Raw genomic sequence first — 18,255 nt, 5'->3', positions numbered from 1 at the left:
GTAACAAATCCAGGCTTTGCCGCCCTCTGTCTTCTTCTGGGACTTGGAGCAAACAACACTGCCAGCCCCATGGATGCTTCTCTCAATGCCCAAGGAAACCCAAGCTTGCGTTCAGGGCTGTCAGTGATGCCTGCCAGACCTGGAGAAAGTGTGTGCAATGGTGGGTGTCACTTTACTTTTTTGAGGCTAAAGTAGCACTACACATGTATTTATTCATGTATTTCTCTGTTTATTCGCCCAGACTTATTAAGTACCTACTATGAGCCTGGCACCATTGTAGGCACTTGGGATACATAAGGGAACAAAATAAAGATAACATATACACACTGGCTACAGAGCTGTGCTGAGCAGCCATTGCAGACTTTGTTGCAAGGGGTCAAAGAGATACATTTTAGACACATGCTGCACAATCACTCAGTTTCACCTTCATGGAAGAAAGCAGCAAGGTGAGCCTAGTACAGTGGCTCATGCCTGTAATCCCAGTGGCTGGGGAGGCTGAGGCAGGAGGATCATGAGTTCAAAGCCAGCCTCGGCAACTTAGGTCCTAAGCAACTCAGTTGCTCAGTGGTTAAGTGCCTCTGGGTTCAATTCCTAGTACAAAAGAAAAAAAAATCCCCAATAACAACAACAAAAAACACAGCAAGGTGTAAACAAACAGGTGGGATTTTTTTCCAGTAATGTTTTATTTAGGATGCTGGAATTTGACTTTCATCTAATTATCATCCTTCTTTTAATTTTTTTTTGGGGGGAGGGTACCAGGGATTAAACTCAGGGCCACTTGACCACTGAGCCACATCCCCAGACCTTTTTTTTTTTTTGTATTTTATTTAGAGACAGAGTATCACCGTTGCTGAGGCTGGCTTTGAATTCAAGATCTTCCAGTTTCAGCCTTCCAAGCTGCTGGGATTATATGTGTGCGCCACTGCACCCAGACTTCCTTTAATTTTTTATCATTAAAAATTAGAAAACTGTATTTTTAGCTCTCAAGCTAGATTAAAAGAGGCCAGGGGTTGGATTTGCCTCATGGCTGAGTTGGCTGACCTCTGCTCTACCGTGAAGATCATAATGGGGAATTGACCTGTGGGGGGCGCTGTGTGCCATGGAACCATCAGAGCCAGGAAGGAGCGTGGGGAGGGCATCTGCCCGGTGGTGCAGGCCTTGAGGTTTGTGGGGTGGTCAGGATGGGCCTTGTTGAAAAAGCAAAAGGAGCAAACACCTCTTATTTTAATTTTAAGATTTTTAAAATAACACAAGTAAAATAGAAACCCATTCCATTTTTTAAAATGGATGAAACTAAAGTCTCTTTACTCTTCTCTTCTGGCCCCTTTCGGTCTCTCCCAGTGTAGGCTATACAATTGTCCCCCAGGATCTATGGAGGGTTGGTTCCAGGAACCCTTCAGATACAAAAATCCATGGGTGCTGAAGTCCCTTTCACAATAAATGGCATAATGTTATATAGTATGACCTATGTGCATCATCCTATTATTATTATTTTGGTGGGTACTGGGGATTAAACTCAGGGGCACTCAATCACCGAGCCACATCTCTGGCTATATTTTTATATTTTTTAATTTGTATACAGGATCTTGCTGAGTTGCTTAGCACCTCACTTTTGCTGAGGCTGGCTTTGAACCCACAATCCTCCTGCCTCAGCCTCCGGAGCTGCTGAGATTATAGGCATGTGCCATCATGTTGGGCTATTTTTTTTTTAATTTATTTTTTCATTAATACATAAAAAACAAAAATTGTACATATTAGTGGGATCCTATAATGCTTCAATATATGTATGCATTGCATAATGTTTAAATCAGGTTAGAAATATTTCCTCAGAATTTATCATTTCTTTGTGATGAAACTTCCAAAATTCTTTCTTCTAGCTTTTTGAAATCTACAATACATTATTGTTATTTGTGAGATAAACTTTTTTTTTTTTTAATGAAGTACTGGGATCAAACTCAGGGGTGCTCTACCACTGAGCTAGGTCCCTAGCCCTTTTTACTTTTTTATTTTGAGACAGGATCTTGCAAAGTTGCCCAGACTGGCCTTAAACTTGCAATTCATCTATCTGCATCAGCCTCCTGAGTAGGGAGAATTAAATGTGTACATCCACGTATCCAGCTTATGAGGTCAACTTTTCAATTAATTTAATTATTTTTGGTACTGGGAATTGAACCCATGGGGAACTACCACTGAGCCACATCCCCAGACCTTTTTTTAAAAAAGTTTTGTTTTTGAGACAGGGTCTCACTAAGTTGCTTAGGCCCTTGGTAAATTGCTGAGGCTAATCTCGAACTAGCAATCCTCTTACCTTAGCCTCCCAAGTCGCTGAGATTGCAGACTTTGGCCACCATGCCCAGCTCAACTTTTAAATTTAATTAATTTATTAATGATGTTGGTGCTGAGGATCAAATCCAAAGCCTGTGCCTCTAGACAAGTACTCTGCCACAGCCCTGAGATGAACTCAGATTCCAATATGGGTGAGGTCACACAGTACTTGTCTTTCTGTCCCTTTCTGTCCCTTATTTCAATTAACATGATTTCCAGTTCCATGCATGTTCCCATAAATGATAGGGTTTCATTCCTTTTGATGGCTTCTCCCCTATACTTCAAACCATCTTGGGATTACTTATGATTCCAAATATGACATAAATGCTGTTTCAATAATTATTATACTGTATTATGTGGAAATAATAATGAGGAAATGTCTGTACCTGTTCCGTACAGACACAGCCATCATAAGCCTAACTCCACAGTCCACATCAGGAACAAGGGAACATTTTTTACCAAACATTTTCCATTTGTGGTTGATTGAGCCCTTGAATGCAGAACCTAAGCATGTATACAGAAGGCCAACTGGACAAACTTCAGACTTTTCACCTTTAAAAAATCTTGTATTTGTAGGACTTAGGGTTATGGCTCAGTGGTAGAACACTCACCTCACACCTACAAGGTCCTGGGTTCGAGCCTCAGCACTACATATAAATAAATAAAATAAAGTTATTGTATCTAACTACAACTATAAAAAATGGATATTTAAAAAAACTTTGCATTCATATTGTATGCCATAGAAAAATGTGTAGTATTATTTCCTGAGTGTTTTAAGTATCGGGACACTGTCTCCATCTTGCTGTATCTTGTCTTTATGTCTCCAAGATGGGTTATATCTTAAAATTTTTATTTATTTTTGGTACCAGGGATTGAACCACTGAGCAGCTCTTTTATTTTTACTTATTTATTTATTTTTGGTATTGGGGATTGAACATTTAACCACTGAGCCACATCCCCAACCCTATGTATTTTATTTAGAGACATGGTCACACTGAATTGCTTAGGGCCTCACTAAGTTTGCTGAGGCTGGCTTTGAACTCAAGATCCTCCTGCCTCAGCCTCCCAAGCTGCTGGGATTACAGGCATGCGCCACTGTGCCCAGCTCCAAGATGTGTTTTAAAGACCTAGCCCTGTGCACACATATCAAGCTGGTTGGTGTCTTGGGGCTGCATGAATGTTTCTTAGCAGAAATAAGCCATGGTTTCCCTTTTCACCCATTAAGAGAATTACTCTGTTCCCACTTTGGTCTCTTTTTTCCACACCTAGATTAGTGAGAGGCCTAGCCAAACCTTCTCCCCCAGGATTCTGGCTGGAGCAGCCACAGCTTTACTGGGCAGGAAGATGAGGAATGTGAGTGACAGGAGGGCCCTAAGTCAGACTGAAGGCAGAGGTGACCCCAACAGGTCTCTGCTGGGGCCTGGGGGGGGGGTCCCATTTCTGCTCCTCAGCTTTGGATGGGCAGAATCACCACGTATCCGGGGACCTGGAACTGAACCCATCAGGCATGTGCAAGTCACACAATTAACACTGTGGCTGTTGCCACGGTAATGCCTCCTTGGTCCCCTTTGCTGTTGTATGGAGAGATGGAGACATCAGCTTGCAGACGGAGGATCTCTGCTGCAGCCCAAGCCTCCAGGCCTGACTGAAGGCTGCCTCAGATGCCCAGAAGCCTGGATGCATCTGCACATGCGAGTCCTACTTCCAGGGATGGTCCTTCCTGGGCATTAGCTCTCTAGGTCTGCCTCCCACTTCAGAGAGCTGCTTTCTTTGAGGCTAATCCTTGCTGGACCGGGCAGCACACCACACCCCTATCCAGGGGCATCTCCCTGGAATCACCCCTGGGCAGATTCTGCAGAACTCCACGTGGGATCCCAGTCGGCTCAGCCCTTGTCCTCAAAGAGCTCAAGTCTGGTGGGAGACACAGGCACTTACCAGTCTTTCACAGTAATTCATTTGATCAGGTAGACGGTGCACCGGCAGGTGGTTAAAAGCCACAAACTGCATGGAAAAATGAGAACAAAGCCCCTGGTCACCTCTGTCTCCTTCTGGTCCCCAGGGGCAGCCACTGTCCCCAGTTCTGTCTGTACCTCCCAGATATGGCTTGCTCGTTAGAACGTGTATCTCAAGGAACAAAGCAAGCCAGAACCAAATCCACATCCCCTGTGTGCTTTTCACCTACCAGCATTTGGGGAGATAACCACACGTCAGTGTGTTCAGATCCGCCAGTTCTTTTCCACAACAGCGAACCCATAATGGCAGCAAGCACTCAGACTTGCCTTGTCTGAACGCTCCTTGGCACGTTTCATTTGTGTTAACCGACCTAATCCTCACAACCCCTGGGAGACAAGACTCGGCTGTCCCACCCTCCAGGTGAGGAAGCCCCCCTGTGCGGACAGGGTGCGATTGCCTATTTGGCCTCTCCAGATGGACGGTGAGGTGTTTCCAGGCACCGATCATCCCTGTTCTGTGTGTGCTCACTTGTATCTCTGCAGGATAAATGCTTGGGAGAGAACAGCCGGGTTAAAGGGCACCTGCATTTTTCATTTACATAGCTATTGCCCGATTGCCCTCCAGAGAGGTCACGCCCATTTACTGTCTCAGAAATAAGAGAGGATGAGACCTTCCCCTCCTGACAGCCCCTACCAGAGCCCGCACTGCCTTTAACCACCCTTTCCATCTATGCCAATCTGATAGGAGAAAACGTTTTCTCCTTGCAGCTCTCATTATGAGAGGGGTTAAATGTCTTTTCATACAGATCAGTACAATCTAGTAGAGCTGGTTACGCAGAGCAAGGGCCCAGGGGCTGTGGGAGCCCGAGGCTGCTGTGGTTCTTCTGCCTGGGGCGAGGGTGGGCAGAGGGCTAGGAGTGTGGCTGGTCCTTGGTGTGTGGGGAAGCAGGGAGACAAGACAGAGGGAAGGGGGCGGGGGACACTGAGGTGGGAGACAGGAACAGCCAGATTGTCCAACTGGGCCACCCTAACACCCCAGCCCAGGGCTGTTCTCACAGTTGAGCCAAAACGCAGTTCCCAGGGATGAGGGGACCGCAAAAGAGATCTTGCAGAGGGCGGCTGTCCCCAAGCCTTCAGTGAGGTAGCCCCCGGGCCTCTCTCCGCCCCTCGCCCCCCTTGGCCCTCCCACTCCGCTGCCGCCAGCCCAGGGAGCGTACATCCTCATTAGCACGGTTCAGCGGCCAGCGCTGGTAATTGATCTCCCTCTGGCCCGGTGTGGACAGCGGCTAATGGGGATGAATGGGGCGGGAGGTGTCGCCCAGGGATGATCACTTGGAGGCCCACAAGGGAAGGAGAGGCGGGCAGGAGATGGAGACGCTCTGGGCAGGTCTGTGATTCAGATGTCCACCGCTGCCTCTGCCCACCCTGGCCCTGGCACCCTCCCGCCCCAACCCCAGCCCTGGGGCAAGAGGAGAGGACACGTGGGTAGGATGGCTTTGGAATTCAGCTGCCTGTGGTTGTGTGGGGGTGGGGTGGGGGGGGAGTAGGCCTTGGGGACAGGAGGATGGAGGTGGGATGAGTTTCAGGAGAGCCTGGGGGTGAGTTGTCAGCACTGGGACCCCAAGATTAGGCAGGCAGTGCAGTGTCCCCAGTTATATGTGGGGGAGGGAAGAAGACACTCCAAAGATGGATAGGGCAGCCATAGAGCAGACCAATGACAAGGAACCGTGACAAGATTCCATTGTTCAGTCAATCAGTAGATATTTATTAAGTGCTTGCTATGTGCCAGGCAAAATCCTTGACTGTGGGTGGGAGATAGAGATAAATGCTCAGAAGAAAATGAGCAAGGTTATGTGATGAGGGGTGACTGGATAAAGCTGCTATATAAGAGGGAATCTGGGAGATGTCTCTGAGGAGAACACATGTGTTCTAAGACCTTAATGGTGAGAGAGAAAAGCAGTCCAGGCAAAGAGGATGAGCAGTGCAAAGGTCCTGAGGTAGAAGTGATCTTGGAGCACTTAAGGAAAAATACAAGCTGCTCACTCTTTCTCACAGGCTACTGTGGCTGCGAGAAATTGTTGATAGGAAAGCAAGGATAGTCACAGCTGCCAGGTCTGAGGGGTCATGATAGGCCAGACACCTTTCCTGAGGTAGTACTGACTGATCACAAAGGCAGGGGAAGGTCTTTCCTGGGCAAACTGGGTCTGAGGATCCCAGAGAAGCCAGGCTTGGGGAGATGGCAATCACTACCTGGTCACTATGCCTGCAAAGGAAGGGAGGAGCATCCAGGTGTGTCTGAGAAGAGAGACAAAGGGGCCTTCTTGTTCCTCTGGGACAAGGCATCCACTGTCTGCAGCATGCACGGCACAGTGGCCTTCCACGTGGTGAAACTTCTGGCCAATTTGTAATCCCAATTCAGGTGACCCGCCTAGCAACTAAGAAATCTGCTCATGTGCATTAAGGTGGCACTGCAAAGCTTCAAACTGAAGCAGGAAAGTCAGCCTGGCAGGCAAGCAGGAGCCTTCTAGAATTCTTTCTGAGTTTTAGACATAAAATCTACGTATGTTTTTTTTATGGGCAATTTAAGCAATTTTCGAGGATAATCTTGACTGTTCTCTTGATTTTTGCCATATGTGCTGACTTCTCTGTTGAATACCCAAGTTGGATTTGCCGTTATGGTTCCTGTGGGGCTGAGGCATGAGCTGAACCTGCCGTGGGCAAAAGTTCCCAAACCAGGGTAGGGTTTTACCTGGAAGGACCATGCAGATTAGTTCCCTCTGATGAAATGTTTACATCCTCATCTCTTTGCTTAGATCGTCTCTGTAACCAAAAGGCATCATCTCTTTCTTTGCATTCTTGAAGGATCTGCTGACCTGATCCTCCCTGCTCCCTCCTCTGGGTTTCCGCACACTCTCTACTGCAGAAAAGGGCAGTACAGTGGGTGCCTGGATCTGGGATTCCACATCAGCAGATTCGGTCAAAGCGTTTTTGTTTTGTTTTGTTTTTATACTGGGAATTGAACTCAGGGGTGCTTTACCACCTAACCACACCCCCAACCCTTTTAATTTTTTTTTTTTTTGAGGTAGGGTCTCCTTAAGTTTCCCAGGCTGGCCTCAAACTTGCTATTCTCCTGCCTCAGCCTCCTGAGTTGCTGGAATTATAGGCAAGCACCACTGCATCTAGATCAAAAGTGTTTTTAAAAATGGCATCTGTACTGAACATGCACAGACTTTTATCCTTTCATTATGCTCTGAACAATATGTTATATCAACTATTTACATAGCATATTTAGGCATTATAATTAATTTGGAGTTGATTTAAAGTATACAGTAGGATGTTCTATGAATTTTATTGTATTTATAATGCCATTTTATTGTATTTTAATTTATTTAGACATTTGTGGTACTGGGAATTGAACCCAGGATCTTGTATATGTTGGGTAAATTCTCTCCCACTGAACCATAACCAGCTCTTTATTTTATTTCATTTACTCAATTTTTGCAGTACTGGGAACGCTCTACCACAGAGCTATATCACCAACCCCTTTTATTTTTTATTTTGAGGGAGGCTCTCATTAAGATGCCCAGCTTGGCTTCAAATCTGTGATCTTCCCTCCTCAGACTCCTGAGTAGCTGAGACTAAAGGTGTGCACCATTTGCGTATAGTACTATGTCGTTTTATATAGGGACTCAGCATCCACAGATTTTGTTCTTAAATGGGTTCATGGAATCCAGTCTGCTGCAGATACTTAGGGATGGCTGCACAGCTTTTGGATTACAGATCTCAGTAGAATATGGTGTAGAAAAAGCACTGGCTAAATTTCATCATCAAGTTATGATTTTAAAAAATTACTATTCTTAGGAACCAGAAATAATAGGAGTTTTTAATCTGATAAAAGACATCTATCAGTCATATAGAAAAAAATCTTTATTCTTGATATTTAGTAGCAGGAATAGAACAAAGATACTGACTTTCTCTGCTGCAGTTAGGATTGTATTGGAGTTCTGGCCAATGCATTAGCACAAGAAAATAAATAAGAAGTATAAAGATGAGAAGAAAAGACAGGGCAGGACCCATCTCTTATCTCTTGTTAGCAGATACTTAATAAATTTTTATTAAACTGAAGAAAATTCAGTATGTCTATAAAGAAAGTTCTCAGAGGATGTGGGGCAGAACAACCCTCTAATAGCAAGAATCTGAGAAAATTCACGGGTCCTCAAGAGGTTCCACTGATCATATACTTGCCAAAAAGAGAAACACAATATTCCTCTAACGACAGAGTGGAATGAGAGAGTCTTGTTCTGCTGAGAAAAGACAGTTTTCAAAATAACTGGTGTTGGTCTAAAAATATGGGCAAGATGTTTAGGTCAATGGGATCTCTGTGACGAAAGAAATAGGCGGTACCTGGATTCTGGAGCAGCCGGCTGGGGGAAGAAAACCAGGCAGCATTTTCTAGCCAGTGTGGGCTGCAGGAATCAGAGGCTTGGGCCCTAGGACATCTTTCTGTTCTTTCCCTTGGGATAGATAGTGTCAGAATAGCCTGCTCTTTTCTGTAGGGTTCTAGAATATTGAGCTACCTCCCATCTGTTCCCTCCCAGGATTGTTGTTGTTCTGTTTTGTTTTTTTTGGTGCCGGAGATTGAACCCACAGGTGCTTAACCCCTGAGTCAAGTCCCCAGCCTTATTTATTTATTTATTTATTTATTTATTTATTTATTTATTTATTTATTTCTCCTTAAGTTGCTTAGGGCCTTGCTAAATTGCTGAGGCTGGCTTCTAACCTATGATCCTCCTGCCTCAGCCTCCCGAGCCACCGGGATTACAGGCGTGTGCCACCATGCCTGGCCAGGATTGGGTTCTTGATGTGTTTCAGGAAAAGTAGCCCTGGCTCGCGGTACACTGGGCCCGGGCATTTACTGTTTCTGCCTGGTCCTCATTTTTTTCCCACATTCTGGCATTGGCACTTGGATATTTCTTTGGTGGGATCCCTCTCCTGGAGCCCACAGTCCATGTTCTTCAAAAGAATGGGCACAGGGCCCAGACTGCATCCCCCCAGCATGGTCTACACCCTTGGCCGTGGAAAAGTGGGCAAAGGATGATGTTCTGGGTTTTGCTGGGACAAAGATGCTTCTGTTTGATGTTACAGAGCTGCTGCTGGCCGTACCTTCCTGCCCATGGTCCCCAAGTCAGGATAGGTGGCCAACCTTGACCTGGTGACTAGAATTGAGCTCCTATCTGTAACCATGTCTGATGGCAGAGCTCTTTTTGTTTTTAATCTAAGGTGGTCAAATTTAGTTTCTATCATCTGAAACAAAAAGAATCCTGATTGACCACGGCAGGGAAAGGAGGGAGAACTTGGAAGCCTGGGTCAGACATGCTGTCTCATGGGAGCAAAGGATGTAAATGGATTTTCTAAATGGATCTTGAGGTGGCAAGCTCTGCCCCTTCATCCCTCCTACACTGAACATCCCAGCGGGCTGGCCCCAAGATCCCAAAAGGAATTGAGGAACAATCAGCTTCGTGCTAATTACCCATTTTTGAATCATCCACTTAATTGAGGTATAATTTACAGGTCATAAAATGTACCCATTTTAAGTGCATATTTCAGTGAGTTTTACAAATGTATTCCTCTGTGTAACCACCACCTGCCAGACAAGATAGACATGATCTGTCACCAAGAAGTTTCCCTGTGGGTCTTTCATATCAATCTCCGCTCCTCCCCACCTGCCAGATAACTGAGCTGCTTTCTGTCACCTTGGGTTAATTTTTTTTTTTCCTCTAGAGTTTCATATACATTTGGCCCTCCATTTCTGCAGGTTCTGCATCCTCAGATTCAGCTGACTATTGACTGAAAATATTTGAAAAGAAAATTGCATCTCTACTGAACACGTGCAGACTTTTATCATTCTTCCCTAAAAAATTACAGTAGAACAACTAATTAATAGAATTTACATTGCACTAGGGATCATAAGGAATCTGAGAGGATTGAAGGTATCCGTGCATAGATCAGATGCAGATACTGTGCCATTTCTATAGGGGACTTGTGTGTCTATAGATTTTGGCCTCAGGGGCCTGGGAATCAATCCCTGTCACTGATGGAGGAGCAACTGCATATTTAATCTTAGACATTCTCAGATTCCATATTTGCGAATTTGCCTACCTACAAAAATTTATTTATGATCCCCGAATCAATACCGGTGGTGATTTCGTGGCCAATCATGGCCACTTGCAGAGTGGTGAAGATTTTGATTCCCTTCTGCACAGGTTTCCAGCTGAGGTCAAACCAAGAAGGGGCTCTACCTTCTTGTTTCAGGTCTCAAACCAAAGAAGTGTCTTTTTTTGCAATGCACCATATTTTCTGCATTTCTGTGTTATTTCTTGGAAATTTCACTGTTTAAAATGGTCCCAAGCATAGGGTGAAGGGCTGGTGTTCCTAAACACAAGAATGCTGTGACAGCCAGGCTCAGTGGGCACGCCTGTAATTCCAGCTACTTGGGAGGCTGAGGCAGGAGACAAGGTTTGAGGCCAGCCTCAAACATAGTGAGACCCCGTCTCAAAATGAAAAGTAAAAAGGGCTGGAGAAGTGGCTCAGTGGTTAAGCGCCCCTGGATTCAATCCCCAGTATTGCAAAGAATATAAAAAATAAAAATAAATGAGTAAAAATGAAGAAGGCTGTGATGTGGCTTTTACAGAAAATACGTGCATTAGACAAGCTTCTTCAGGCAGGAGTTACGGAGCTATTGGCCATGAGTTCGGTGCTTGTAAATCAACAATATATATTAGAGAAGGTGTCTTTAAAACAGAAACACATATACTACAAAGCTTTGATCGGTTGACAAATATGTTGTAACCAGAGGCTCCCAGGAACCTCATCCTGTGTTTTCCTATCAGTAATGTTTTAGAACTGGCAAATTTAGTGTTCTGGGGGACTTTATAGGCACACTGCATACTAGGACTCACCCGTATATGGAGTTCTACAGATATAGTCTTTTGAATCTGGCCTCCGTCACTTAGCATAATGCTTTTGCGATTCATCCGAGAGGTTGGGAGTTTGTTCCTTTTACTGCTGAGTAGTATTCCACCATGTGTTCACACCATCATTTCTTTCTTTATCACCAGTTGATGGAGCATTTGAGTTATTTCCAGTTTGGGGTGATTGTGAAGAAAGCTGCTATGAACTTTTGTGTGCAAATCTTTGTGTGGACATATGTTTTCACTTCTAGTCTAAGTATTTTCATATGGGGAAATAAATTTAGTGTTTGTTGACTCCTCATAATAGCTTGGTAGTGTAGCCTCATTTTATACACGAGGAGATGGAGCTCAGCCCTCTGATGGCCTGCATGTGGCTCACAGCCACTGTCATTGGTTACTCACTGCTTCTTCCCTGGTAGAGCCTGAGGGGCCCTATTCAGAGCTGGCTCCACAGCAGGGCAGGAAGGACCTTGATTCTGTCATGTCCTGCTAGAGGTGGGACCTGTGGGAGTGATTCAGCATAGAGGACCTGCCCTTGGGAATGGATTAATCCTGTCAGGCTTTACTGGTTTATCTTGGGAGTGGCTTTTTTTTTTTTTCAATAAAAGTGAGTTCCGCAGCATACTTGCCCGCTCTCACCATGTGAGGCCCGCTGCCGTGTTATGATGCACCAAGAAGGCCTCACCAGGTGACAAGCAGATAGCAACTCCATGCTTGTTTTAGTTAGCATTTTTTTGTGTGACCAAAAGACCTGACAAGAACAACATAGAGGAGGGAAAGTTTATTTGGGGCTCATGGTTTTAGAGGTCTCAGTCCACTGATAGCCAACTCCATAGCTCTGGGCCCAGGGTGAAGCAGAACATCAGCAGAAGGACCTGGGAGAGGAAGGCAGCTCAGGACATGGCCACCAGGAAGGTGGGGGGGGGGGGAGAGAGAGAGAGAGAGAGATATCAACGAGCAAGAGCGCAAGAGTGTGTGTGCTCACCAGGGATAGAATATAAACCCCCAAATCACACCTCTTGTAACTACTTCCTCCAGCCCTACCCTACCTGCCTACGGTTACCACTCAGTTGATCCATATCAGTGGATTAATCCATTGACTAGGTTAAGGCTCTCATAACCCAATCATGGCATCTCTGAAAATTCTGGCATCATCTTAACAGGAGTTCCGGGGGGGACCCCTCATATCTAAACCACAATAGTACTCTTGGACTTCCCAGTCTCCAGAACTGTAAGCTAAATACCACTCTATCCTTTCTAATCGTGCAGTCTGGGGGGTTCATTTATAGGAATAGAAAATGGATGAAGACAGTGGGCCTTGCGTTCTCCGGCTGCAGAATGTACAGTCTACGTTCCCTCTAAGGACCCAGCAGCTTTCTAAGCCTGTGATTCTAACCCAGCTATAAATCTGAGCTTTAGGGGCAGACTGCACCCCGAATCCCAAAGCAGCAACTCGGGAGGCCAAGGGAGGCTGGAACCTGCCTTGTTGACCTCAGGTGGGGGCTTCACCAAATCCATCCACCTGCTGGAGCTTTGGGGCTCCTGCTCCTCCATGGCGCGTGCTCAGGTGGGGAAGCCTGGAAGCTGGTCAAGGCCTTATGCTGTCCAGAGGAGGAAGGCATGTCTGGGACTCAGCCGGCTGGCTCATCTCTGTCACAGGGCCTTGAGCGCTGAGCAGAGGCCTGATATAGGACTGAGAGATGGCTGGAGCGGTCTCCAGGACCCCTTGCTCCTCGCTTTCCCCAGGCCTGGGTTTTGGCCTATTATCAATTCAGTGAGCTGCTTAACAACCTCCTGAAGCAGCCAGAAGCTGTCCATTCTCCCAGTCAGTGAACCCCTCACACCATAGTTGACATTCCCCTCCCTTGCGGACCACAGGCCTCAGCACCAGCTTGTCTCCTGGGAGACGCTCCCTTTGGACTCTGCTTCCTGCCCCTTTCTTGGCTCCAGGAAAGGGACAGTCTGGTACGTGAGAGTTACTGGCGCAAAGGCTCAGTCCCAGGCTTGGGGAGCAAAGATGAAGATTTTGGTCCTGAGTCACTGGCTGCCTAGGGCTCATCTTCCTCATCTCTAAAATGGGTATCGTTATCCCTGTGGTCATTCGTTGCCATCAGTGTCTTCCAGCAAGCCACCACTGTCCTGGAGCCGGGGAGTGGAGGACGGGGGGAAGGAAAGGGATCCAGGCCTAATGAGGAGACAGACAATGAGTTGCCACAGTTAAAGTAGATGACAATAAATCCCAATATCCGGGGGGGCCAACTTGGGGCGTTTTCCATACCTTGATCAGTCCTTGGGCCAAAAATCGACTGTCTACCTTATGGGATTCACTGAAAGGAAAGGGCAAAAGTCAGGGCAGCACTGGGGTCTAAACCTGTTCCTCAACTTAGAACGGGGTCACCTCCCCATAGACCTGCCATACATTGAAAATCAAAGCTGCAGTTAATACTATGAGTACATGGAACGTCGCAGCTTAGCCCAGCGGCACAGACATGGGCTCGAAGCCTCCCATTAGCCTACATCAGCTGCGCAAAATCGTTAACGCAAAGCCTACTTCATTATAAAGTGCTGCTCACGTAATTTATTGAATAACGAGCTGAAAATTTAAAAAAAGAATGTACGGAGTGCACTTTTGCATCACTGTGAAGTTGAAATCACTGGGGATGATCTGTGGTGAGAAGTTAAAGGAAAGTCTTCAACATATTGTCATCGGGATGAGAAATTCTGATGAAGATGTGAAATCTCAGAGAGGGGTCTTCCTGGTCTCCCTGGCCTGGGTCACTCCATGAGGGTGGAAGGTGGGGCTCAGGAGTGACAGCCTGCCAACCTGACTGTGGTTGGGAAGGGGTAGGCCCCCAAGTGCTGCTCCCTGACAAGTGGGGATGCAGAGAGGACAAAAGCCACAGGTGTCCTCTGGTTGGGCGGGGGTGGGGAGTGGTGGCAGGCAGCTCAGAGGAGCACTTCAGATTCATGCAACACTGAACTGCAAACTGCAAGAGGTAGAAAGGACAGAAGGCTTTGTTGGGAATTGTGGGGCTCTGAGAGGAGGTGGTCTCACTCTCAGCCAGCACTGAAAGGCCAGGTGGCCCCTGGAAGAACTTCCCACCTGCTCTTCCTCTGACCGAGCCGCGAACCTAAGAGGGCTTCTCACAGGTCTGTGAAATGTCCATGAAAGTAGTGAGCTCAGCACAAGCCTTAGGCTGTCCTCCTGGGTCTGCCTGCCAGGAATTTCCAGTTGAACAGCGCAGACAGAGGCAAACACAAAGCTGTGGTCCTGTCACCGAACAGATGTGACGGCAAGGACATGCCCAAGAGGGGTGATCCGGCCGGACAGGTGGTGGTCAGGGGCTTTCAGAGGTAATCAGGGCTGGGAAGGCCGAGAAGGGCAGTGAGAGGCGGTGGCACAGAAGCACGTTCCTGGGGGACCCTGGCTGCTTCTTCTGCCCTGTGGACCTTGGAGGGAGCCGGTTGTGGGACAAACAGGAGCACAATTGTCCAGGGCTGAGGTGGGTGGGGGTGGGGGTGTTGGGACACAAAAGGGAGAGGGGATGGTGGGGGGGATTCCCTGGGGAGTGGTAGAGGCTGAGGGACGGTGGATGGAGGGGGAATGCAGGACCCTGCAGAGGACACCCCAAGGTTACCTTGGCCTGTGGCTCTGCAGGCTGGAGCTGCTGCCAGCAATGACAACAGCGAACCAGCAGCCTCTCCGAGTTTTATTATCATTCAAATGAGGATGTGGAGAGGTATTTCATTTGATTGGTAGAATAATAGGAGCCATTTATCTACCTTCTCTCAACCTTTCATATCTGTTTCACTATTTTATGGGATCGCATACATCATAGTAAAGGCAAAAATGTATTTTTTTCCCTTGACTTGGGGCTGGGGGGTGGTGCGGAGGGACGGGAAGGGGCTCTCGGAGTGGCTGGCAGGAGCTGAAGGAAATGAAATCGAAAAAGACTATTATTGGTGACAGACAGTTACATCTGAAAGGGAATAAGAAACTCCCCAATGCGAGCAAGGATGAGGAGTTTTAAATGGAAGATGTAACAGCCTCCAGCTCTGGGTCCATGGAGAGGCCAGAACTGAGGGAGGGCCTGGGGGGAGGGGGAGGAGGGTGGGAAGAGGGAGCCAGGAGAGTCCCTGAGATACAGAACAAGGGGTATGTGGCCCAGCTGTTGGAATTCTTTGTCTGTCTTCAGTTAGGATAAATTACACGTGTCATAACATTCTTCTTTTGAAGAAGTTAGAACATTCTGAATGTTACAGGTAAGACCTGTAACACCTGCCCCCACTACCACCTGACCATCTGCCCCCTCCCTAACCCTTCCATGGGACTGGCTGCTATTCGGATGCTTTCCCCCCTTGATTTTACAGATACATAAAGACACCTTAAAAGTGGAAGTACTCTTTTGAGGATTTTCTTCCCCCTTCTTAACAGGTGCTGTACTATATCATTCAATTTTGTCCCCTGCTCGATATGCTTTTGAGCTCTGTGTGGATACACATGGGTCTGATTATTCCTGGCACTGCCACATGGTACTCCTGTTGGTGGCTCACTACCCCACGTCCCCTCAATGAACTTGGGTCTCTTCCAGCTTTTCACAGTTACAAAATGATGCTGCCAGGGACATCCTTGTCCTCTTCCTGGGCACTGGGACAAACTTTCTTGGGAGCAGATGAGCAGTGAACTTGCTAGAAGTATGTGTGTGATTTTTTTTTTTTTTTTGGTACTGGAGATTGAACCTAGGGACACTCAACCACTGAGCGACATCCCCAACCCTTTTTTGTATTTTATTTAGAGACAGAGTCTCACTGAGTTGCTTAGCACTTTGCTTTTGCTGAGGCTGGTTTTGCACTTGCGATCCTCCTGCCTCAGTCTCCTGAGCCTCTGGGATTACAGGTGTGTATGTGTGCTTTTTGACTGGAGGAGGCATTGCCCAATAGCTGTCCAGTGTCTCTCCCCGTATGGCTCCAGCCAGCTCAGCCCAGAGATAGATTCTACCTGTTGCCCAGGTGATTGTGATCGGGAAATGCCCCAAGATTCTTGCCTGGGGTTGTCTTGGGCAGGATGTGGATGGTGGAGAGGGGAGCAGCGAAGACCTGATTGGTCAGGGTATCAGAGCAGAGCAGAAGAGGGGAGACCCAATTCATGGAAGGGTCTCTGGAGCTCCAGGCCGTGACCCCACCAGATATGTGGCAGGGGTTTCCGGTGAGGTAGGCAAAGAATAAGCAGGCATGATCTGGAGAATGGTGGCCCACAGACATGGGGTGGAGAGTGGGTAAGAGGCAGGAAAGCCAGCAGGACCAGGGTAAGAGGTAAAACCTGTCACTGGGTGGTGCCCGCAGAGGGCAGGGATATGCAGAGCTTAGGCAGAGAAGGGTCCTCTAGGGTCCTGGCTCCTGTTTGCAGCACAGAGATCAGGATTGTCCCCTGAGCATAGGGGACTTAACCCCAGGGTCCATGGGGTTTGAGGCTGAGGCTCCCTACTCAGGCCCCTGTCCGTGGGACATCATGGCATCATTTGATCCCAACACTTAGGGATGCATGTCGTAGGAGGAGGTAGGGAATGGCAGCACTGCCCTGGTGTGAATTACGTTCTCTGTCCTGAGAAAAAAGACTCACAAGTTCCAGAACTCTCTGGGGAGTCAAGTTGCAAGGATTATGAGATGCTTTTTTTTTTTTTAACAACTTTATCGAGATGTAATTCACACACCAGACAATTTGCCCTCTTAAAGTATATAAGTCAACGATTTTTAGTATATTCACAGCTATAGGCTACCGTGATCACAGTCAATTTAGAAGATTTTCATCACCTCTAAAAGAACCCCTTCAGCCATTATCCTCCTAATTTCCTGCTATGGTTCAAATATGTGTGCTAAGGGTTTGGTCCCTAGGGTGGTACTGTGGGGAGGTGCTATGGATCTTTAGGAGGTTGGCCTGCTCTGTAGGTCACTGGGGATTTGTCAGACCCCGCCAATCTTCTTTGCTCTCTCCCTGCTTCCTGGCTCATGACATAAGTTGTTTGCTCCCTCATGTGTTCTTACCATGGTGTGCTGCCCTCACCAGAGCCCAGAGCCATTGGGGCCACCCAGTCTTGGCCTGGAGCCTCCAGAGCTATGTGCTAAATAAACCTTTCTTTTGTATAAGTTAATGGCTTCAGGTGTTTCATTGGAGTAACTTGGTGCTGATGATCACACTCCACAATCACTCACTTACTTTCTCTTGCTAGGATTGCCCTGTTCTGGGCCTTTTGTATGAATGTGATATCTATTTTTTTTTTAAAAAAAAAAAAAGAGAGAGAGAGGGAGAGAGGGAGAATTTTTTTTTTAAAATATTTATTTTTATTTTTCGGCGGACACAACATCTTTGTATGTATGTGGTGCTGAGGATCAAACCCGGGCCGCACACATGCCAGGCGAGCGCGCTACCGCTTGAGCCACATCCCCAGCCCATGAATGTGATATTTTATGTCACATTTCTTTCACTTGGTTCTTCCATGTTGGAGCATGTGTCAGAACTTCCTTCCTTTTAAGGTTGAATGGTGCTCCACAAACCTTTTGTTTGTCCATTCATCCATGGGTCAACATTTCGGTTATGTACACCTTTATTTGGCCTTTTATAAATAAAGCTGCTCTCTATATTTGTATACACATTTCTGCGTGGACCTCTGTTTTCTCTTTGGGGTGGGTACACACCCAGGAGTCAAACTGCTGGGCCACTTGTCAACTCTGAGGAGCTGCCAGAGTGTTTTTTGCAGCAGAGACACCATTGTACATTCCTGCCCGCCGTGAGGGAGGACTCTGATCTCTCTCTCTCTCTCACCAAGTTATTATCTGACTGTTGATTCTAGTCTTCCTCGGAGGAGGAGTTGCTTTTGGAGGCAACTTAAAAAGCTGACAGCAGCACTTTGGTGCACCTCTGGGCTCCAGGGCCCCTGAGAATCGATCCAGGGAGAGGTCAGCCTCTCTCTCCACTCCAGCCAGTGCTCCTCTGAGTTGGCTTTGTCTCC

This window comes from Ictidomys tridecemlineatus, chromosome 1 (genome assembly GCF_052094955.1).
Source record: "Ictidomys tridecemlineatus isolate mIctTri1 chromosome 1, mIctTri1.hap1, whole genome shotgun sequence".
NCBI lineage: Eukaryota > Metazoa > Chordata > Mammalia > Rodentia > Sciuridae > Ictidomys > Ictidomys tridecemlineatus.
Note: the sequence above shows the minus strand (reverse complement) of the source record.